Source organism: Ranitomeya variabilis, chromosome 4, assembly GCF_051348905.1.
Source record: "Ranitomeya variabilis isolate aRanVar5 chromosome 4, aRanVar5.hap1, whole genome shotgun sequence".
In the NCBI taxonomy this organism is placed as follows: domain Eukaryota; kingdom Metazoa; phylum Chordata; class Amphibia; order Anura; family Dendrobatidae; genus Ranitomeya; species Ranitomeya variabilis.
This window is the reverse complement of record NC_135235.1, coordinates 758,691,732-758,714,511: the sequence shown is the minus strand read 5'-3', so window position 1 is coordinate 758,714,511 and position 22,780 is coordinate 758,691,732. Positions and strand designations below refer to the sequence as shown.

Sequence of the window (22,780 nt, the reverse complement as noted above, 5' to 3'; positions counted from 1 at the left end):
GGTATATATTACTGATAATATCAGAATGTATGGGCCCGTCAGGTATATATTACTGATGATATCAGAATGTATGGGCCCGTCAGGTATATATTATTGTAGATATAGACTGTATGGGCCCCTGTCAGGTATATATGCTGCGATTGTTCTCGTATGCTGATTTGGCATGAAAAAATAATCACAGATGTGATCTGCCCCATAGATTAACACTGGTCCGAGTGCCATGCGATGCTTTCTCACATAGCGCTCATCCGTATTCTACGCTAGTGTGACCCCGGCCTTAAACTTATGAAGCGACACAGACCACCTGCAGTTCAGCCACCATCAATATTTAAATTACAAGTTTTTCACCATCCAAAAAAATGCTAATTTTAACCTAGTTCCATAGGTTTCTTAAAGGGAACCTGTCACCAGGTTTTCCCCATATATAGTACCACCAGCACCTATATGCCCTTATACACACCCTTCTAGAGTGCTGTACCGTATATACTCGCATAAAAGCCGAAATTTTTTTGGGCAGAAAGAGACCCTCTCGGCTTATGCTCGAGTCATTGTCGGCGGGGAAGCGGCGGCTGTCACATACTCACCTGCTCCTGGCACGGTCCCTGCATGTCCGATGGTCTCCGGGCAGCTCTTCCTGTGTTCAGCGGTCACGTGGTTCTGCTCATTAATGAATATGAATTTAATACACCGCACACTCTAAGTATATCATTTGTGAAAAACTTGAAATTTATTGAAGTGCTATAGACATATCATTCAACAATGCAGAATGCGACCAGAAGTCAAACTGACAACGTTTCGACTCCTCCCGAGTCTTTATCAAATGGTCGCTTAGCAAGGTGAATAGTAGTATAGCATAAATAGTATCCTCGTAGCATAAAGAGTATCTTATAAAATGGTATTAATAATAGGCAGGTGGCCTTACGTTATGGTACCGCAAGTATAGTCTTTCAGAGTTGGTGGGAGTACTAAAAGTATTTTTGTAGCTCAAAGAATGCGATGTTCCTGTTGTGCCGTAAAGCGAATCATGGCAGGCTCTGTGGGTAGTAAGAGGATTAGCCTCGTGTGGTATATGGACAGCAGATGGGTCTAACGTGACGTAGGTACTGCCTAGGACTACTGGTAGTGTGGGGCTATTTGTGAAGTTCCTCTGGCAATATTAGTAGATAGGTAGCAGCAGCTACCATGAAGCTGAAGACAGGGTACTTCTTTATAAGCAAGGCTCCACACAGGCTGTATGCGGCGGTAGCAAAGAGTAGGTTGCATAAATGGCAAATGGGGCCATGGGTTGGAGACCTCTTAGGGTGCTGGGGTGTAGGCGGCGCTCCTGCCGTTACAGCAAGGCGCAGGAGCGCCGCCTACACCCCAGCACCCTAAGAGGTCTCCAACCCATGGCCCCTTTTGCCATTTATGCAACCTACTCTTTGCTACCGCCGCATACAGCCTGTGTGGAGCCTTGCTTATAAAGAAGTACCCTGTCTTCAGCTTCATGGTAGCTGCTGCTATCTATCTACTAATATTGCCAGAGGAACTTCACAAATAGCCCCACACTACCAGTAGTCCTAGGCAGTACCTACGTCACGTTAGACCCATCTGCTGTCCATATACCACACGAGGCTAATCCTCTTACTACCCACAGAGCCTGCCAGGATTCGCTTTACGGCACAACAGGAACATCGCATTCTTTGAGCTACAAAAATACTTTTAGTACTCCCACCAACTCTGAAAGACTATACTTGCGGTACCATAACGTAAGGCCACCTGCCTATTATTAATACCATTTTATAAGATACTCTTTATGCTACGAGGATACTATTTATGCTATACTACTATTCACCTTGCTAAGCGACTATTTGATAAAGACTCGGGAGGAGTCGAAACGTTGTCAGTTTGACTTCTGGTCGCATTCTGCATTGTTGAATGATATGTCTATAGCACTTCAATAAATTTCAAGTTTTTCACAAATGATACACTTAGAGTGTGCGGTGTATTAAATTTAATCTTAGTGTGTTAGGACATCCCAGTCCTCTACACCTGCACCTCGCCTTATTTCAACCTTAGTGCACACCAATTTCTTCTCCATTAATGAATATGGACGCATAATGGTTAAGGCTATGTGCGCACGTTGCAGATTTGCTTGAGGAAATGTCTGCATGGTTAGTGCGTCTCTTAGCAGAAAACGCAGTGGAAATTCTGTACTTTTTTATGCGGATTTGATGCGTTTCTGTAAATCGTGAGCGCTAAATAAAGATATATTAAAAAATAAATAAAGGAATTTGATGCATTTCCTTATTCAATCTCTTCACGAGATACCCTCATTAATATTAACTAAAGACACACACACACCCATGTAGGAGCATTAACATAATTAACCTACATATGCTGTAAAAAAAAAAACTAAGAAACCTGCGTGAAATGCAATGTTTATTTTTCAAAAAATAAAACCTGCATGGGCTCCCGCATAATTTTCATAACCAGCAGTGGGAAAGCTGACAGCTGATGTTACTATTCTGGAAAGGAGCCAATAACCATAAAGGTTCCCAGGCTATTAATATCAGCTCACAGCTGTTTGCTTAGCCTTTACTGGCTATTTTACAGGGGGACACAAAATATTGACATAAAATCCAACCAGCAAATGCTAGGCAGACAGCTGTAGGCTGATATTTATAGCCTGTGAAGAGGCCATGGATATTGGCAGCCCCACAGGCTAAAAACCATCAGCTGTCAGCCGTCCCAGAAATGGTGCATCTTATAGATGTGCCAATTCTGGCACTTAGCCTCGCTCTTCCCACTTGCCCTGTAGCAGAGGGGTTCATAATTGTGCGGTTGATGTCACCTTTTTATTGTCAAGTAACATCAAGCCCACAGGTTAGTAATGGAGAGGCATCTATCAGACATCTCTCCATTACTAAGCTGGCCTAATGTCACCTTACAATACAAAGGTGACATTAACCCCTTATTACCCCATATGCCACCGCTACAGGGCAGTGAGAAGACAGAGGCTGAGTGCCAGAATTGGCGCATCTTACAGATGCACCTTTTCTGGGGTGGCAATAACCATGGTCCCTCTCTAGGCTATAATATCTGTCCTCAGTGTCCCTCTGTGGCACAGAAAATTGTGCGGGAGCCCACGCCAGTTTTTTCAGTGAAAACATTATTAAATACATACAGGCCCCAAATTTTACACACACACACACACACACACACACACACACACACACACACACACACACACACACACACACACACACACACACACACACACACACACACACACACACACACAACTAACCGTATTAGTCACTGACCTATATAAGTCAAACTGTTCTGCAATGGTTTACTGTATGTAAACCATGTCTCCTATCCTGTCAGCCTCTGCAATGATTTAACAGAAGCCGACAAATTAACTATCAGCTATTCCGCTGTCCGTGTAATATATATATATATATATATATATATATATACACATATACATACATACACACAGACAGTACAGACCAAATGTTTAGACACACCTCATTTAAAGATTTTTCTGTATTTTTATGACTATGAAAACTGTACATTCACACTGAAGGCATCAAAACTATGTGGAATTATATACTTAATAAAAGTGTAAGGCAACTGAAAATATGTGTTATATTCTAGGTTTTTCAAAGTAGCCACCTTTTGCTTTGATGACTGCTTTGCACACTCTTGGCAGTCTCTTGCTGAGCTTCAAGAGGTAGTCACTGGGAATGGTCTTCCAACAATCTTAAAGGAGTTCCCAGAGATGCTTAGCACTTGTTGGCCCTTTTGCCTTCACTCTGCGGTCCAGCTCACCCCAAACCATCTCGATTGGGTTCAGGTCTGGTGACTGTGGAGGCCAGGTCATCTGGCATAGCACCCCATCACTCTCCTTCTTGGTCAAATAGCCCTTACACAGCCTGGAGGTGTGTTTGGGGTCATTGTCCTGTTGAAAAATAAACGATGGTCCAACTAAACGCAAACCGGATGGTATAGCATGCCGCTGCAAGATGCCGTGGTAGCCATGCTGGTTCAGTATGCCTTCAATTTTGAATAAATCCCCAACAGTGTCACCAGCAAAGCACCCCCACACCATCACACCTCCTCCTCCATGCTTCACGGTGGAAACCAGGCATTTAGAGTCCATCCGTTCACCTTTTCTGTGTGCGACGTGTGGCAATCCGTCCCAATGTGTTGCTAATGAAAGTCTATGGAGAAAAAATGCATCATGCAGGCAACTTTGCAGGATGCGTTTTTTCTCCAAAACGACGCATTGAGACGTACAGCAAGCGACGTTAGTGTGAAAGTAGCCTTAACGGAGGAAGAAGGCTGCCGTCCGCAGCCCTGCCGAACGCTGGTGTGAAACCAGCCTACGGCTGTTATTATAGCACCTTCCATGTGTTAAGGTACCTTCACACTAAACGATAGCGCTAGCGATCCGTGACGTTGCAGCGTCCTGGCTAGCGATATTTGACACGCAGCAGCGATCAGGATCCTGCTGTGATATCGCTGGTCGTTGAACAAAGTTCAGAACTTTATTTGGTCATCAGACCGGCGTGTATCGTCGTGTTTGACACCAAAAGCAACGATACCAGCGATGTTTTACGCAGGGCCGCGCTTAGTAACCCGATGTTTACCCTGGTTACCAGTGTAAAATGCAAAAAAAACAAACAGTACATACTCACCTTCGCATCCCCCGGCGTCCGCTTCCCACACTGACTGAGTGCCGTTAAGTGAAAGTACAGTACAGCTCTGCTGTTAGGGCCGGCGCTCAGTCAGTGCTGGAAGCGGACGCGAATGTAAGTATGTACTGTTTGTTTTTTTTACATTTTACGCTGGTAGCCAGGGTAAACATCGGGTTACTAAGCGCGGCCCTGCGCTTAGCAACCCGATGTTTACCCTGGTTACCCGGGGACCTCGGCATCGTTGGTCGCTGGAGAGAGGTCTGTGTGACAGCTCTCCAGCGATCAAACAGCGACGCTGCAGCGATCGGCATCGTTGTCGCTATCGCTGCAGCGTCGCTTAATGTGAAGGTACCTAAACACAGATACATCATAGGCTTGTCCTGCCCTGCGCATGAAATGAAAGGCAAAAATACAATGTGGAGACTTCATCAGAGCAATGTTTTATTTACATTCAGAATTGGTTTAAGAGGAACAAATTACCATTTCCCACAGAAATCTCAGACTTTTACTTATAGAAATACTGGATAAATATCATTTTACCATTAGATATAGAAACATTTCCAATTTTCTAAAACTGCATTTTTTGCATTGAATAACTTTATGCCTTTGCTTGTTTCATTTTATGCATTTCTAAAGTATTGTAAAACTGTAGTATGCTGTTGGTGCATGCGGGCTGGACTGTCGGTTTGGTATGTGGCTCTGTTCCCCCCAGGCCTGCCTCCGATGTCTGAGGTTTCGGTGTCCCAGACCAGAGATCATAATACCGGCCTTGAATTGTGAAGGACACGGCAGCCGACCCTGAGAAACATCCAAGGTGGGAACGCCCCATCATGTCGAAGAGAGTCTGCTAGATCCAGGCCTAGCAGACCAGTGCTGGTGGGTTCATGGATGCCAGGAGGGGGTTGGCCTAAAGGCCCCGTCTCACATAGCGATTTACCAAAGATCACGACCAGCGATACGACCTGGCCGTGATCGTTGGTAAGTCGTTGTGTGGTTGCTGGGGAGCTGTCACACAGACCGCTCTCTCCAGCGACCAACGATCAGGGGAACGACTTCGGCATTGTTGAAACTGTCTTCAATGATGCCGAAGTCCCCCTGCAGCACCCGGGTAACCAGGGTAAACATCGGGTTACTTAAGCGCAGGGCCGCGCTTAGTAACCCGATGTTTACCCTGGTTACCAGCGTAAATGTAAAAAAACAAACAGTACATACTCACCATCTGATGTCCGTCAGGTCCCTTGCCGTCTGCTTCCTGCTCTGACTGAGCCGCCGTACAGTGAGAGCAGAGCGCAGCGGTGACGTCACTGCTGTGCTGTGCTCTCACTGTACGGCCGGCGCTCACAGTCAGAGCAGGAAGCAGACGGCAAGGGACCTGACGGACATCAGATGGTGAGTATGTACTGTTTGTTTTTTTACATTTACGCTGGTAACCAGGGTAAACATCGGGTTACTAAGCGCGGCCCTGCGCTTAGTAACCCGATGTTTACCCTGGTTACCAGTGAAGACATCGCTGGTTCGGTGTCACACACACCGATTCAGCGATGTCAGCGGGACCTCAACGACCAAAAAATGGTCCAGGCCATTCCGACACGACCAGCGATCTTACAGCAGGGGCCTGATCGCTGGTACGTGTCACACATAGCGAGATCGCTACTGAGGTCGCTGTTGCGTCACAAAACTTGTGACTCAGCAGCGATCTCGCTATGTGAGACGGGGGCTTAAAGGAAGGTCTCGTCTTTTCCTGGCGGGTCGGAGAGTTGTCCCGTCGGTCTTTTGGACAGAACATTTCCAAGACAACCAAAATTGAACAGCAGATCTCTTGGGAGGCAGACTTTAGTCCTCTGTTGCAGAAGCGAAGTACTCTTAAACTGATAGGTGCAGAGTAGGACACACTAGAAAGTTGGCGTGCATGATTGTTCAGGGCACTGGCAGTGTGGACCGGCCACCAGAGAAGTCCTAGACCGAAGCCTGGATATTTTAAGAGCAGGGTCACAGTAGCCTCTGGAAAACATGGAGGCTGCATGAATAGGAAGGTTTCCCCAGGAGACGTCCATATTGCTCAGGGGCAAACTAGGACATACTTGTCCTGTCCATTTTTTTTTTTTTAAAGTAGCCCCCTCACTGCCTGGTAGGATATATGTGTCCTGAAGATCACACATCATTCTTCACAGACCGATGATGAAGATGGGCATGGAATAACCTGGACGCAGACCTTTCGGCGGCTGGCACATAACGGATTAGTCTTCCCTCCCTACTCTATCTGGCTCTGGGGGGGCCGGAGGGTAGGGGGATTCGTGGCATGGACCGTCCTCTGGGGAACCACAAACACTCTTGATGTGTTAGGGCCTTGCCTCGTAGACCACAGATGATACGGTAGTGACAATTCTAGGTGGGAGATTAGAGTGACAATTCCACTGTCGCCCTCAAAAGCCGTATCTGAAAAAAAAAGAAAAGAAAAAGGAAAATCGTTAATAAAAAAAAACCCCAAAACCTAATTCAGAACTGGGCTGGGTGGTCCAGACCCATGTCTGCCTCCTACTGACATTAAGCTAAAAAGGATTAGCTTCGTGCCAGTTGGTGGTGTGGCCTACTCTACAGGGAAATACCTCAAAAATTTTTTTGCATAGCATAAGCAGCATACACTCATATTTTTTTTGTGTACCCCAATGAAGCATTAGCCCCCCCCACATCAACCAGATTGCCACACAGCATAACCTCGCTCCCCCAGTCAGAAACATCCACCTCACATTAACCAGCGGACCCCACAGGATAAATCCAAAGCCCACCAGACATTCCCTCCCCTCAAGCGTAAATCCAAATATGACGCCCCCTGCCCCAACCATAAATCCCATCAGACACCCTCTCCAATCGAACGCCACCCTAGCTTAAACTCTCATCGGACGTCCAAACCCCACAAACCCCCATCGGACGTACAACCCCCACCGGACGCGGAACCCCCCCACCCAGCAGAAACCCCCAGATGCAGACCCCCCACCCCGCACAAACCCCCATCACACGTGGACCCCCCCCCCCACCCAGCACAAACCCCCATCGGACGTGGACCCCCCCACCCAGCACACACCCCATTCGGACGTCCAACCCCCACAAACCCCCATCGGATGTGAACCCCCCACCCAGCACACACCCCCTTCGATGTCCACCCCCCACCCAGCTTAAACCCTCTTCAGCCCCCCCCAAACCCAACCCATAAGCAGGTCGCCCCCCAATAAAAGGGATCCCCCAGTAAGCAGCAGGTCACCCCCCAATAAAAGGGTTCCATCTGTAAGCAGCAGGTCATCCCCAAATCCCACCACGGGATCCCCCCAATAGTCAGCAGCAGGTCGCCTCCCCACATTCAACGACAAGCAGGTCGCCTCCCCACATTCAACGACAAGCAGGTCGCCTCCCCACATTCAACGACAAGCAGGTCGCCTCCCCACATTCAACGACAAGCAGGTCGCCTCCCCACATTCAACGACAAGCAGGTCGCCTCCCCACATTCAACGACAAGCAGGTCGCCTCCCCACATTCAACGACAAGCAGGTCGCCTCCCCACATTCAACGACAAGCAGGTCGCCTCCCCACATTCAACGACAAGCAGGTCGCCTCCCCACAAGCAGGTCGCCCTCAAATCTGACCACAGGGGTCCCCCAAATAGCCTGCAGCAGGTCACCCCTCACATGCAGGTCGCCTCCCCACATCCCACCACAAGCAGGTCACCCCCACATCCCACCACAGGGGTCCCCCAATAGCTTGCAGCAGGTCTCCCCCCACATCCACCACAAGGGTCCCCCCCAATAGACAGCAGGTCACGCCCTCCCAAAACCCGACCACAAGCATGTCGCCCTCAAACCCCACCACCAGGGTCTCCCCAATAGCCAGCAGCAGGTCGCCCCCACTAAAAGGGGTCCACCCCGTAAGCAGCACGTCACCTCCAAACCCCACCACAGGGGTCCCCCTCAATAGCCAGCAGGTCACCCCCAAACCCCACCACAGGGGCCCATCAATAGCCATCAGCAGGTCACCCCTCCACAAGCAGGTCGCCCCCACTAAAAGGGGTCCCGCAACAAGCAGGTCGCCTCCCCAAACCCAACTATAAGCAGGTCACCCTCACTAAAAGGGGTCCCCCGCACGCAGGTCGCCCCCAAATCACACCACAGGGGTCCCACCATAGGGGTCACCCCAATAGCCAGCAGCAGGTCTCCCACCCCAAACAAGTCACCCCATAAGCAGGTCACCCCTAAATCCCACCACAGGGGTCCCCCCAATTGCCAGCAGCAGGTCCCCCCCCCACAAGCAGGTCACCCCCACTAAAATGGGTCACCCCCAATAGCATTCAGCAGGTCGCCCCCCCACAAGCAGGTCAGGGGTCCCCCAATAGCCTGCAGCCCCCCTCACACAAGCAGGTCGCCTACCACAGAAGTCCACCACAACAGCCAGCAGCAGTCCCCCCCCCACAAAATCCCACAATAGCCAGCAGCAGGTCCCCCCAAAAGCCCACCACAGGGGTCCCCCACAATAGCCAGCAGCAGCGGAGCCTCCCAAAATACCACCGCAGGGGTCCCCCACAATAGCCAGCAGCAGCAGAGCCTCCCAAAATCCCACCGCAGGGGTCCCCCACAATAGCCAGCAGCAGCGGAGCCCCCCAAAACCGCAGCGGTCCCCCACAATAGCCAGCAGCAGCGGAGCCCCCCAAAACCACACCGCAGCGGTCCCCCACAATAGCCAGCAGCAGCGGAGCCCACCAAAACCCCACCACAGGGGTCTCCCACAATAGCCAGCAGCAGCGGAGCCCCCCAAAACCACACCGCAGCGGTCCCCCACAATAGCCAGCAGCAGCGGAGCCCCCCAAAATCCTACCACAGGGGTCCCCCACAATAGCCAGCAGCAGCGGAGCCCACCAAAACCCCACCGCAGGGATCCCTAACAATAGCCAACAGCAGCGGAGCCCACCAAAACCCCACCACAGGGGTCCCCCACAATAGCGAGCAGCAGCGGAGCCCACCAAAACCCCACCGCAGGGGTCCCCCACAATAGCGAGCAGCAGCGGAGCCCACCAAAACCCCACCGCAGGGATCCCCCACAATAGCCAACAGCAGCAGAGCCCCCCAAAATCCTACCACAGGGGTCCCCCACAATAGCCAGCAGCAGCGGAGCCCACCAAAACCCCACCACAGGGGTCCCCCACAATAGCGAGCAGCAGCAGAGCCCCCCAAAACCCCACCACAGGGGTCCCCCCACAATAGCCGGCAGCAGCGGAGCCCCCCAAAACCCCACCACAGGGGTCCCCCACAATAGCCAGCAGCAGCGGAGCCCCCCAAAACTACACCGCAGCGGTCCCCCACAATAGCCAGCAGCAGCGGAGCCCCCCAAAACTACACCGCAGCGGTCCCCCACAATAGCCAGCAGCAGCGGAGCCCCCCAAAATCCCACCGCAGGGGTCCCCCACAATAGCCAGCAGCAGCGGAGCCCACCAAAACCCCACCACAGGGGTCCCCCACAATAGCCAACAGCAGCAGAGCCCCCCAAAATCCTACCACAGGGGTCCCCCACAATAGCCAGCAGCAGCGGAGCCCACCAAAACCCCACCACAGGGGTCCCCCACAATAGCGAGCAGCAGCGGAGCCCACCAAACCCCCACCGCAGGGATCCCCCACAATAGCCAACAGCAGCAGAGCCCCCCAAAATCCTACCACAGGGGTCCCCCACAATAGCCAGCAGCAGCGGAGCCCCCCAAAATCCCACCGCAGGGGTCCCCCACAATAGCCAGCAGCAGCGGAGCCCACCAAAACCCCACCACAGGGGTCCCCCACAATAGCGAGCAGCAGCGGAGCCCACCAAAACCTCACCGCAGGGATCCCCCACAATAGCCAACAGCAGCAGAGCCCCCCAAAATCCTACCGCAGGGGTCCCCCACAATAGCCAGCAGCAGCGGAGCCCCCCAAAATCCCACCGCAGGGGTCCCCCACAATAGCGAGCAGCAGCGGAGCCCCCCAAAATCCCACCACAGGGGTCCCCCACAATAGCCAACAGCAGCAGAGCCCCCCAAAATCCTACCACAGGGGTCCCCCACAATAGCCAGCAGCAGCGGAGCCCACCAAAATCCCACCGCAGGGGTCCCCCACAATAGCCAGCAGCAGCGGAGCCCACCAAAACCCCACCACAGGGGTCCCCCACAATAGCCAGCAGCAGCGGAGCCCCCCCAAATCCCACCGCTGGGATCCCCCACAATAGCCAGCAGCAGCAGAGCCCCCCAAAATCCTACTGCAGGGGTCCCCCACAATAGCCAGCAACACCCCCCAAAATCCCACCACGGGTCACTCCCCACACAGACAAGTAGGTCGACCACCACAGGGCCTCCCCCAATAGCGAATAGCGATCGGCAAGTAGCATTTTTCACCCTGAAACCACTGACCTCCATGGCGTCCACAAGCTATCATGCTGCTCTCATTTGCCGCCTTGGAGAACACGCCCCCTCCCGATAGGACACGCCCCCGGAAATGACGTCACACCTGGAAGGAGCCCATACACTCTAGCATCTACCCTAGTACAGGGCCCCTTTCTTGGCCCCACACAGTGTAATGCCCCCATTATGCCCTGTAAGCAGGGTTCTGCCCCACACCCAGCTGCCTCGGGCACTTTACCAGGAGCTGGTACCTCAGATTCTTCCCCGCACCCCTTTCCTTTGCTTGGCGCCAAATCTGTTCTGCCTTTGGGGCTCCGGCCTTTATAATATCAGTAACTGCGCCATCAAGGTCTCCTGACCAGGTGCACCCTCTAGACTCTTCCCTCCGGAAACCCTCCCTCTTCCCATTGGTGTCACATGGTCCCGTCTGGACGGCAGATAGCAGTCTGTACAAATGCAGCACAGCCCTGAGGAGGCTTTTTTATGACTCTCCTTTTTACACCCCTTATGTAATATATATGATGGCGCTCACACAGTATAATGTTCTCATAGTACCGCCATACCCCCACACACAGTATAAAGTTCCCACAGTACCTCTATCCCATCACTCACTTAGCCTCATTCTTGGTGCAAATACTAATGAACCCAGGATCTATGAGATATTTACCATACGATATTTGGATAGGCAGGAGTGTGTTATCCATAAAGGTAGCCCACTCGGTTACTATGATGCCTATCTTGTAGATTGTGAGCCTTCGCGGGCATGGTCTTCTCTCCTCCTGTACCATTTATGACTTGTATTGTTTAAGATTATTGTACTTGTTTTTATTATGTATACCCCTCCTCACATGTAAAGCGCCATGGAATAAATGGCGCTATAACAATAAATAATAATAATAATAATAATTGACAGGGCTCGGTGGGGTGTGGTATTGGTCACCCTCTCCTTCCCATCATCACAATTTCAGCGAAATCCACATTCCCATGATGGTGATTCCGCTAAATAGATTAGTGAATCAGGGAGTAGAAAGCTCCTGATTCACCATTCAGCCATATACCCATCATACATATCATCCAACCCATAGTCCTGTGTCCATGTACCCATCACACATCTTCCAACCCATAGTCTCGTGCCCATATACCCATTACACATCCTCCATCCCATAGTCCAGTGCCCATATATCCATCATACATATCCTCCATCCCATAGTCCCATGCCCATATACCCATCACATAGTCTCGTGCCCATATACCCATCACACAACCTCCATCCCATAGTCCAATGCCCATATACCCATCACTCATCCTCCATCCCATAGTCCCGTGTCCATATACCCATCATAAACATCCTCCATCCCATAGTCCTGTGCCAATATACCCATCACTCATCCTCCATCCCATAGTCCCTTGCCCATATACTCATCATACATATCCTCCATCCCATAGTCCCTTGACCATATACCATCACACATTATCCATCCCATAGTCCTGTGTCATATACCCACCATACACATCCTTCATCCCATAGTCCCGTGCCCATGTACCCATCACACATCCTCCATCCCATAGTCCCGTGCCCATGTACCCATCACACATCCTCCATCCCATAATCTCGTGCCCATATACCCATCACACAACCTCCATCCCATAGTCCCATGTCCATATACCCATCATACACATCCTCTATCCCATAGTCCCGTGTCCATATACCCATCACACATCCTCCATCCCATAGTCCTGTGCCCATATACCCATCACACATCCTCCATCCCATAGTCCCGTGTCCATATACCCATCACACATCCTCCATCCCATAGTCTCGTGCCCATATACCCATCACACAACCTCCATCCCATAGTCCTGTGCCCATATACCCATCACTCATCCTCCATCCCATAGTCCCGTGCCCATATACCCATCATACATATCCCCCATCCCATAGTCCAGTGACCATATATTAAAACCACAAGAGTACAAAAAATACCCCTAAAATTTAACTTTTAATATTATTGAGTGAAATTACCCATATAGTAGGGTCAGGAGACAATAACACCTTAATCTATCTTAACAATACTAGAAAGGATAGAAACTAATATGGTGGGGGGGGGTGATCTTTCCCTTATTCACCCTACCTCACAGCGGAGGTTGGCGCCCTAAATTCGACATGGCGCTTCCACTCGTCGACGGCTCTCCCTTATAACCCTAAAGGGAACTTAACAAAGGAAACTACAACCACACCAAACCTTATCTAAAGTGCAATTGTGCTTATAAGGTGCCAGATATAACTGCCTAAGTCTTGTTTGTGGGTCAATTTCCACAATAGAGGGTTTTACATTTTTAACCCTATATATATATATATATATATATATATATATATATATATATATATATATATATATAGGAAGTGCAGTGTGTGTCTAATATCAAAGACAAAGATAAGTCTTAAACATTTGCGATAATAGTCCTGCTCATAATAACAGGCAGTGTATCACACTTATATTAAATATTTGCGCTAATAAACCAAATTAAAAACATGAATGCATAGATAAAAATATAAATAATGACATTAGTGTTTCGCATCGATATCTACATAAATGGTAAACTGAAATTACCTCAATCCTAAAGATTGTATTCGGGTGCTGCCTGTTGTGTCCAGAGAAGGTCCTGCACTTCTGTGGTATAAACCATGTGTTTGGAGTCTTATCCTGATGCCCGTTCAAGCGGTGTAAAGCGCCAGAGATCAATAGTGAAAAATATGAGTGCAGGGGACACTGTCCCGGCCGGTGACTAGCGTACCCCTTCAAAGCTCAAAAATCTGCCGTGCACTGGCAGTCGGGGCTTCACTTTAGAAACAGAAAGTAGGCAAGGTACAGGACCTTGCGTGACGTCACAGTCACGTGATACCTACACGTGACCTGCTACGGAGCGCACACAGGACCAGATAACCTACGCGTTTCAGAGTCACTGAGTCCTTCCTCAGGGATGGTGTTGTGTGCAAGATGTGTGCTTTATATAGCGTGCCGCGTTTATTGTCACTCACTCATTGATTGAAAGCAAACAGTTCGATCTCACTATTGAGACCGTGGGTACCAGAGTGTTCATCTCGAAAATATATCTAGTCTCTTCACGCGACATCTGATGAATAAAATTTCCACCCCGCCAGTCTTTTTTATTTTAAGTCCAGTCACTATGATATCCTCTAATGAACCCCCATGATGTTTGGCAAAATGTTGAGATAGAGGATGTCCCAAATTTTTTTTACTAATATTGCACAAATGTTCTCTAATTCTTACATTCATGGGGCGAATTGTCCGGCCTATGTATATCTTTTTACAAGGACACATAGTACTATAAATTACACCCTTAGTAGAGCAAGTAATAAAGTCTTTGATGTTGATTACTGATAACTGGCTGGAAATTAAGGTCTGTTTTTTGATGCACAATTTTCTGCACGGTAGGCATTTTTTGCATGGAAAGAAACCTTTGGGACGTTGTGGTAGAAAGTGATTTCTTTCCCTCTCCAAAGGTCTACATATCGTAGGGGCGATTAAGTTTCCCAAATTGTTTGCCTTTTTGAAGACAAATTTTGGGCGTGCTGGTAATAATTCTCCAATAATCTCCCAAAGGTTTCTTTCCAAGCAAAAAATGCCTACCGTGCAGAAAATTGTGCATCAAAAAACAGACCTCGATTTCCAGCCAGTTATCAGTAATCAACATCAAAGACTTTATTACTTGCTCTACTAAGGGTGTAATTTATAGTATTATGTGTCCTTGTAAAAAGATATACATAGGCCGGACAATTCGCCCCATGAATGTAAGAATTAGAGAACATTTGTGCAATATTAGTAAAACAATTTTGGGACATCCTCTATCTCAACATTTTGCCAAACATCATGGGGGTTCATTAGAGGATATCATAGTGACTGGACTTAAAATAGTTAAAAAAGACTGGCGGGGTGGAAATTTTATTCATCAGATGTCGCGTGAAGAGACTAGATATATTTTCGAGATGAACACTCTGGTACCCACGGTCTCAATAGTGAGATCGAACTGTTTGCTTTCAATCAATGAGTGAGTGACAATAAACGCGGCACGCTATATAAAGCACACATCTTGCACACAGCACCATCCCTGAGGAAGGACTCAGTGACTTTGAAACGCGTAGGATTATCTGGTCCTGTGTGCGCTCCGTAGCCGGTCACGTGTAGGTATCACGTGACTGTGACGTCACGCAAGGTCCTGTACCTTGCCGACTTTCTGTTTCTAAAGTGAAGCCGCGACTGCCAGTGCACAGCAGATTTTTGAGCTTTGAAGGGGTACGCTAGTCACCGGCCGGGACAGCATCCCCTGCACTCATATTTTTCACTATTGATCTCTGGCGCTTGACACCGCTTGAACGGGCATCAGGATAAGACTCCAAACACATGGTTTATACCACAGAAGTGCAGGACCTTCTCTGGACACAACAGGCAGCACCCGAATACAATCTTTAGGATTGAGGTAATTTCAGCTTACCATTTATGTAGATATCGATGCGAAACACAGATGGTGTCATTATTTATATTTTTATCTATGCATTCATGTTTTTCATTTGGTTTATTAGCGCAAATATTTTATATATTTCCCTTCATATTTATTATCCCTTTGACGAATAGGAGTGGTTTCGTCCCTATATTTGCTGCAAATCTACCTTAAGTGAAATAGCAGCGTTTTGTGAATTCTGCTTTTGGGCTCCCTCCGGTGGTTGTAGGTGGTAATGCAGTTGTCTCTGAGTTGCAGCCCTGGTCAGGTGGATCTGCTGATTGCAGTTCTGACTGGGGTATTTAGGCGAGCAGAATTCATTAGTCCTTGCCAGTTGTCCATTGTTTTTGGAGGTTTTGTCCTTGCCTGGTTCCTTCTGCCTTGCTGCCAAATCTGCAAAGTTAAGTGTCTGGTTTTTGCGGCACACATGCTGTGTGCTTAATAATTTAGTGCTATTCAGTGTTTTTTTGTCCAGCTTAGATTGTATCAGTATTTTCTCAGTCTTGTTGGATTCTCAGGAGTTGCAGATATACATTCCATGTCTTTAGTTAGATTGTGGAACTTTTTGTATTTTCTGCTGTGGATATTTTTAGAGTTTTAATACTGACCGCTTAGTATTCTGTCCTATCTTTCCCTGTTTAGCTAGAGTGGCCTCTTATGCTGAAATCTGTTTTCTGCCTGTGTGTGTCTTTCCTCTCCTATTCACAGTCAATATTTGTGGGGGGCTGCCTATCCTTTGGGGTTCTGCTCTGAGGCTAGTTAGTACTCCTATTTCCATCTATAGGGGTATTTAGTCCTCCGGCTGTGTCGAGGTGTCTAGGGTATGTTAGGCACACCCCACGGCTACTTCTAGTTGCGGTGTTAAGTTCAGGGTTTGCGGTCAGTACAGATTCCACTTCTCCTGAGAAAGTATCATGCGGCTCCAAAGTCACCGGATCATAACAGCAGCGCCTTCTGGTTTATTTTTGGGTTATATTTAGTACCTTTTGACCACTCTTTCTCCAGAGGGAGCAGCACACACTCTTACACTTTTTTTTTTTTTTTTACCAACACATAGTCAGTATGAGTGAACTATGGTGTGATAGGAAGAACAGGGTGCATGCCATCCAAAGATTTTTTAACATAGTCTATTTAGAGACACCTATGGAATCCAATAAGGATGAGATAAAAAAGGCTACAGAGTCTCTAAAGACTTTAGAACAGCATTTAATAAAGGAAATGAGGGACCTATGGAAGATAGCCACCTTAGGGTGCGTGTCCACGTTCAGGATGGCCGGCAGTATCGTCGGAGTGGCGAAGCCACTCGGCGCTAAGCCCCGCCCCCTTTCTGGGACGCGATGATGCCGGATGTGTTATGGACCTGGTGGTTAGGAGCACCCGGAATGACCTGATGGTTAAACTGTAGAACAGGACAAGCTCTGGGAAGTGGGAGCTCTGCTGACCGCAAACCCTAATCCTATCACACACACTAGAAATAGCCGTGGAGCGTATCTAACTCTGCCTAGACGCCTCTTCACAGCCTAAGAGCTAACTACCCCTAAAGATAGGAAATTAAGCCTGACCTTGCCTCAGAGAAATTCCCCAAAGGAAAAGGCAGCCCCCCACAAATATTGACTGTGAGTTAAGATGGAAGTCACAAACACAGGAATGAAACAGGTTTTAGCAAAAGAGGCCAGACTTACTAAACAGACAGAGAATAGAAAAGGTATCTTTGCGGTCAGCACAAAAAACTACAAAATACCACGCAGAGTGTGCAAAAAGACCCCCGCACCGACTCGCGGTGCGGAGGTGCCACTCTGCATCCCAGAGCTTCCAGCTAGCAAAGCAATATCATGATAGCAAGCTGGACAAGAAAACAATGAACAACAAAATAACTAGCAGGGACTTAGCTTCTGCTGGAGTAGACAGGTCATCAGCAAGATCCAGGAGAGATCTGAACCAGTACTGACATTGACAGCTGGCATGGAGTAACGATCTGAGTGGAGTTAAATAGAGAATCCAGCCTAGCCCTAAACGAGGGCAGCTGGGGAAGGAATCTCAGAACCAGCAGCTCCACTCACAGCCACCAGAGGGAGTCCACAGACAGAACTCGCCGAAGTACCATTCATGACCACAGGAGGGAGTTTGAGAACGGAATTCACTACACGGATGTGTTCTTGTACACATCCGGGATTATCGCACCCCTCGCCATAGGGCCCTGTGTTATGCCTTGCAAGGCATACGGACATGCTGCGATCTGAAAAGACGCGCAGCATGTCCGGAGTCGCAGGGAAAATGGATGCGTGTTTCCACGCATAGTGGACACAGGATTTCATAAAATCCCCTCCAACTATGCTGGAACATCTGGACGCTGCGTGTTTGACGCTGCAGCTCTGCGCAGCGTCAAACACGCAGCGTTTACTGACCGTGGACACTCACCCTTAGAAAGATATTTATCATTCAACTATATACCTAAGGGTTTGGTGGTCTATAAGTCATTATCAGGTGACATTGGCGATTCAAACATGTTAGAAGAATGGAACGCCATGTTTCATGATTTTTCTGGAAAAGCGGTATCATTCATTATTGGAAAAAGAAGGAATGAACTAATGAAAATAAGAAACAAAATTACTAAGCTTTTTGATGAGATTAAACCATTTGAGATGCATCCGGAACTTATTAAACTTTCTAACAGTATACGTAGAAGGATTAAAATTAAAGAAAATGAGATAATGGAGAGGAAACAAAGAAAATTCGGTAGGGATCTGCTCGAGGAAGGGAAGGGCCCTCATTTATCCGATATTAACTATAATGTTGATCCCGACGTGGGTAGAAAGAAAAAAATGAAGACACATCATCTTGATCAGGGTTACACTTCAAGACATAATTTTCCAATAGTAACAATTGATGAAACCAATGGGGATGATAGCTTATTGCTATCATCAAGCGAAAGATTTTCCATTCATGTGACATCTGATATGGAAAACTTTATCAATGAAATAAATGTAAATAATGGTGCAGAAGAACTCTATATGGACGAACAGCCCAATCAGCCAAATAACGCACCAGACATCTCTACCCCTATACCTGCCATAGAAATGCAGAACCGATTTTTAGTATTTGAAAATACTGAAAACTCTCCCGGGATCCTTGGTGAGGAATCTAATTCACAACCACCACGGTTGAACAAAGGGCCTTCTTGCACGTTAAGACAGAATAGAAAATCACAAGAAGTCAAAACCAAACTGAAAACTAAACAAAGCCATCTCCCTCCTTTTTTTCAGACAGGTCAAAGAAAAAACGAAAAAGGGGATGTAGGGGCGGGAAATCAACCAAAAAAAAGAGGTCACTATATCAACAACAGGAAAACCTCCCAGCCCAATTAAAACAGAAGATTTTCAATTTAAGTGATCATACACTGAGCAATAATGAGGTTTGCCTATTGAACAGAGGCCTCAAGTATGCACCTAGTACTAAAGGCCCCGTCTCACATAGCGAGATCGCTAGCTAGATCGCTGCTGAGTCACAAGTTTTGTGACGCAACAGCGACCTCCATAGCGATCTCGCTATGTGTGACACGTACCAGCGATCAGGCCCCTGCTGCGAGATCGCTGGTCGTGTCAGAATGGCCTGGACCTTTTTTTGGTCGTTGAGGCCCCGCTGACATCGCTGAATCGGTGTGTGTGACACCGATCCAGCGATGTCTTCACTGGTAACCAGGGTAAACATCGGGTTACTAAGCGCAGGGCCGCGCTTAGTAACCCGATGTTTACCCTGGTTACCAAAAAAAACAAACAGTACATACTCGCCTTTCGGTGTCCAGGTCCCTTGCCGTCTGCTTCCTGCTCTCACTGACTCCCGGCCATACAGTGAGAAGTGAGAGCACAGCAGTGACGTCACCGCTGCGCTCTGCTCCCACTGTACGGCGGCTCAGTCAGAGCAGGAAGCAGACGGCAAGGGACCTGGACACCGAAAGGCGAGTATGTACTGTTTGTTTTTTTTGGTAACCAGGGTAAACATCGGGTTACTAAGCGCGGCCCTGCGCTTAGTAACCCGATGTTTACCCTGGTTACCCGGGTGCTGCAGGGGGACTTCGGCATCGTTGAAGACAGTTTCAACGATGCCGAAGTCGTTCCCCTGATCGTTGGTCGCTGGGGAGAGCGGTCTGTGTGACAGCTCCCCAGCGACCACACAGCGACTTACCAACGATCACGGCCAGGTCATATCGCTGGTCGTGATCGTTGGTAAATCGCTTAGTGAGACGGGGCCTTAAGTTTGATAAATTCCAGGCATACATTGGGATTAAATTATTTATGAGGAAACTGGCAATTAAGAAACATGTTACAAAGAAAAAGCTCAGTATAGATAATGGCAATGGCTCCATAGACATCTTTGATCCGTGCCAACATACCTGTCTAAAAAAGAAATCAAACTTTGATCCTATTCAAGAGTATTCTGAGGCGTTCGAAGCCTTTCAGAATAATGTTACTCGTGATATTAGGAAAAGCTCTGCTGCCCGGGGCTTCAGGAAAATGGCCACCGCGATCTCCATCTGCGCACGTGCGGAATCCCGCGGCCATTTTCCTGAAGCCCCGGGCAGCAGAGCGCTCCATCTGCGCACGCGCGGCACCGGGAAAGATGGCCGTGCACACCGGTAAACGCCTGAATAGCGCAGACCGCGCTGTTTTTCATCTCCTGGGCAGTGGATATTCTCTTTGGACATGCGCACACCACTACGCCACCAACGTAATGATGAGCAGGATTCTGGGGGAGAAACAGCGCTGTCACCACGCCCATAGGACCAGACCAGCGTGAGTGACAGCAGAAAACGGCGACTTTACAAAGGTATTTCGGCAGCTTAGATAGGTAATAAAGGCACACAAAGACACTAATGTAACGCCCAGCTCTGCCCCTATTTAACGCTATTTTTAGCTCATCTTCAAAAAACGGGGTGACAGGTTCCCTTTAAATACAACCTGTCAAACCAAGAATGTAGGGCGATTCAACAACTTCAAGACAACAAAGGGATAACTGTCAAACCGGCTGATAAAGGGGGTGCAATAGTTGTACTCAACACCTCTGATTACGAGAAAGAATCCCTACGGTTATTGGATGACACTCGCACATATAAGAAACTCGCTATGGACCCATCAGCTGATTTTCTAAAGGAGATTCAATGCCTTCTGGTTTATTTTTTGGTAATATATAGTGTATCACACTTGTATCAGCAGTATTCCACCTAATCATTTCAGTCATACATATGCCGACATAGAAGAAATAGGGAGATCATCTGTCATCAGCGCAGTATTGTGTGTGTCTAATATCAATGAAAAAAATGGGTCTTCAGCATTTGTGATATTAGTTCTGCTTATAATAACAGGCAGTGTATCACACTTATATCAGCAGTATTCCACCTAATCATTTTAGTCATACATATGCCGACATAGGAAAGTCATATATTATCAGCGCAATATTGCTGTCAACATAACCATGCACCTCCAATTTGACTTAAAGACAATAATGCAGAAGGTTACTTAGCATCTTCATAATGGTCAAGAAGAGTATAAGGATGTACTCATCCGTTTGTTGTCGCCCATCCCGATGCGTTTCCCCCTAGGACAATATACTAGGGTTCATCAGGGGAAGGAGTAGGGCTTCTCACAATACGAGGCAGCTATAGTATGCCGCGTCTCGGCGAGACCACTTACAATGAAGGGCTACCCATCACACATCCTCCATCCCATAGTCCCGTGCCATTATACCTATCATACATATCTTCCATCCCATAGTCCAGTGACCATATACCCATCACACATCCTCCATCCCATAGTCCAGTGCCCATATACCCATCACACATCCTCCATCCCATAGTCCCGTGCCCATATACCCATTACACATCCTCCATCCCATAGTCTCGTGCCCATATACCCATCACACATCCTCCATCCCATAGTCCAGTGCCCATATACCCATCACACATCCTCCATCCCATAGTCACGTGCCCATATACCCATCCTCCATCCCATAGTCCAGTACCCATATACCCATCACACATCCTCCATCCCATAGTCACGTGCCCATATACCCATCACACATCCTCTATCCCATAGTCCAGTACCCATATACCCATCATACATCCTCCATCCCATAGTCCAGTGCCCATATACCCATCACACATCCTCCATCCCATAGTGCCGTGCCCATATACCCATCATAAATATCCTCCATCCCATAGTCCAGTGCCCATATACCCATCACACATCCTCCATCCCATAGTCCAGTGCCCATATACCCATCACACATCCTCCATCCCATAGTCCAGTGCCCATATACCCATCACACATCCTCCATCCCATAGTCCAGTGCCCATATACCATCACACATCCTCCATCCCATAGTCCTGTGCCCATATAACCATCACCCATCCTCCATCCCATAGTCCAGTGCCCATATACCCATCACACATCCTCTATCCCATAGTCCAGTACCCATATACCCATCATACATCCTCCATCCCATAGTCCAGTGCCCATATACCCATCACACATCCTCCATCCCATAGTCCCGTGCCCATATACCCATCATAAATATCCTCCATCCCATAGTCCAGTGCCCATATACCCATCACACATCCTCCATCCCATAGTCCAGTGCCCATATACCCATCACACATCCTCCATCCCATAGTCCAGTGCCCATATACCATCACACATCCTCCATCCCATAGTCCTGTGCCCATATAACCATCACCCATCCTCCATCCCATAGTCCAGTGCCCATATACCCATCACACATCCTCTATCCCATAGTCCAGTGCCCATATACCCATCACACATCCTCCATCCCATAGTCCAGTGCCCATATACCCATCACACATCCTCCATCCCATAGTCCCGTGCCCATATACCCATCATAAATATCCTCCATCCCATAGTCCAGTGCCCATATACCCATCACACATCCTCTATCCCATAGTCCAGTGCCCATATACCCATCATACATCCTCCATCCCATAGTCCAGTGCCCATATACCATCATACATCCTCCATCCCATAGTCCAGTGCCCATATACCCATCACACATCCTCCATCCCATAGTCCCGTGCCCATATACCCATCACACATCCTCCATCCCATAGTCCCGTGCCCATATACCCATCATAAATATCCTCCATCCCATAGTCCAGTGC

The 22,780-nt window shown here is 48.3% G+C and overlaps 1 protein-coding gene and 1 long non-coding RNA gene across 2 annotated transcripts in view; one reads left to right on the top strand and one right to left on the bottom strand.

The window, feature by feature from the left end:
- LOC143766867 (uncharacterized) overlaps window positions 1–22,780 on the top strand; it is a 47,524-nt gene that overhangs the window by 3,352 nt on the left and 21,392 nt on the right. The gene's annotated exons all lie outside the window — the stretch shown is intronic.
- Window positions 5,114–11,223, bottom strand: LOC143766900 (uncharacterized). Its single transcript, XR_013213654.1, has 2 exons — window positions 11,101–11,223; window positions 5,114–7,121 (listed from the first exon to the last, which is right to left on the bottom strand). It is a non-coding gene; the product is annotated as an uncharacterized LOC143766900 (long non-coding RNA).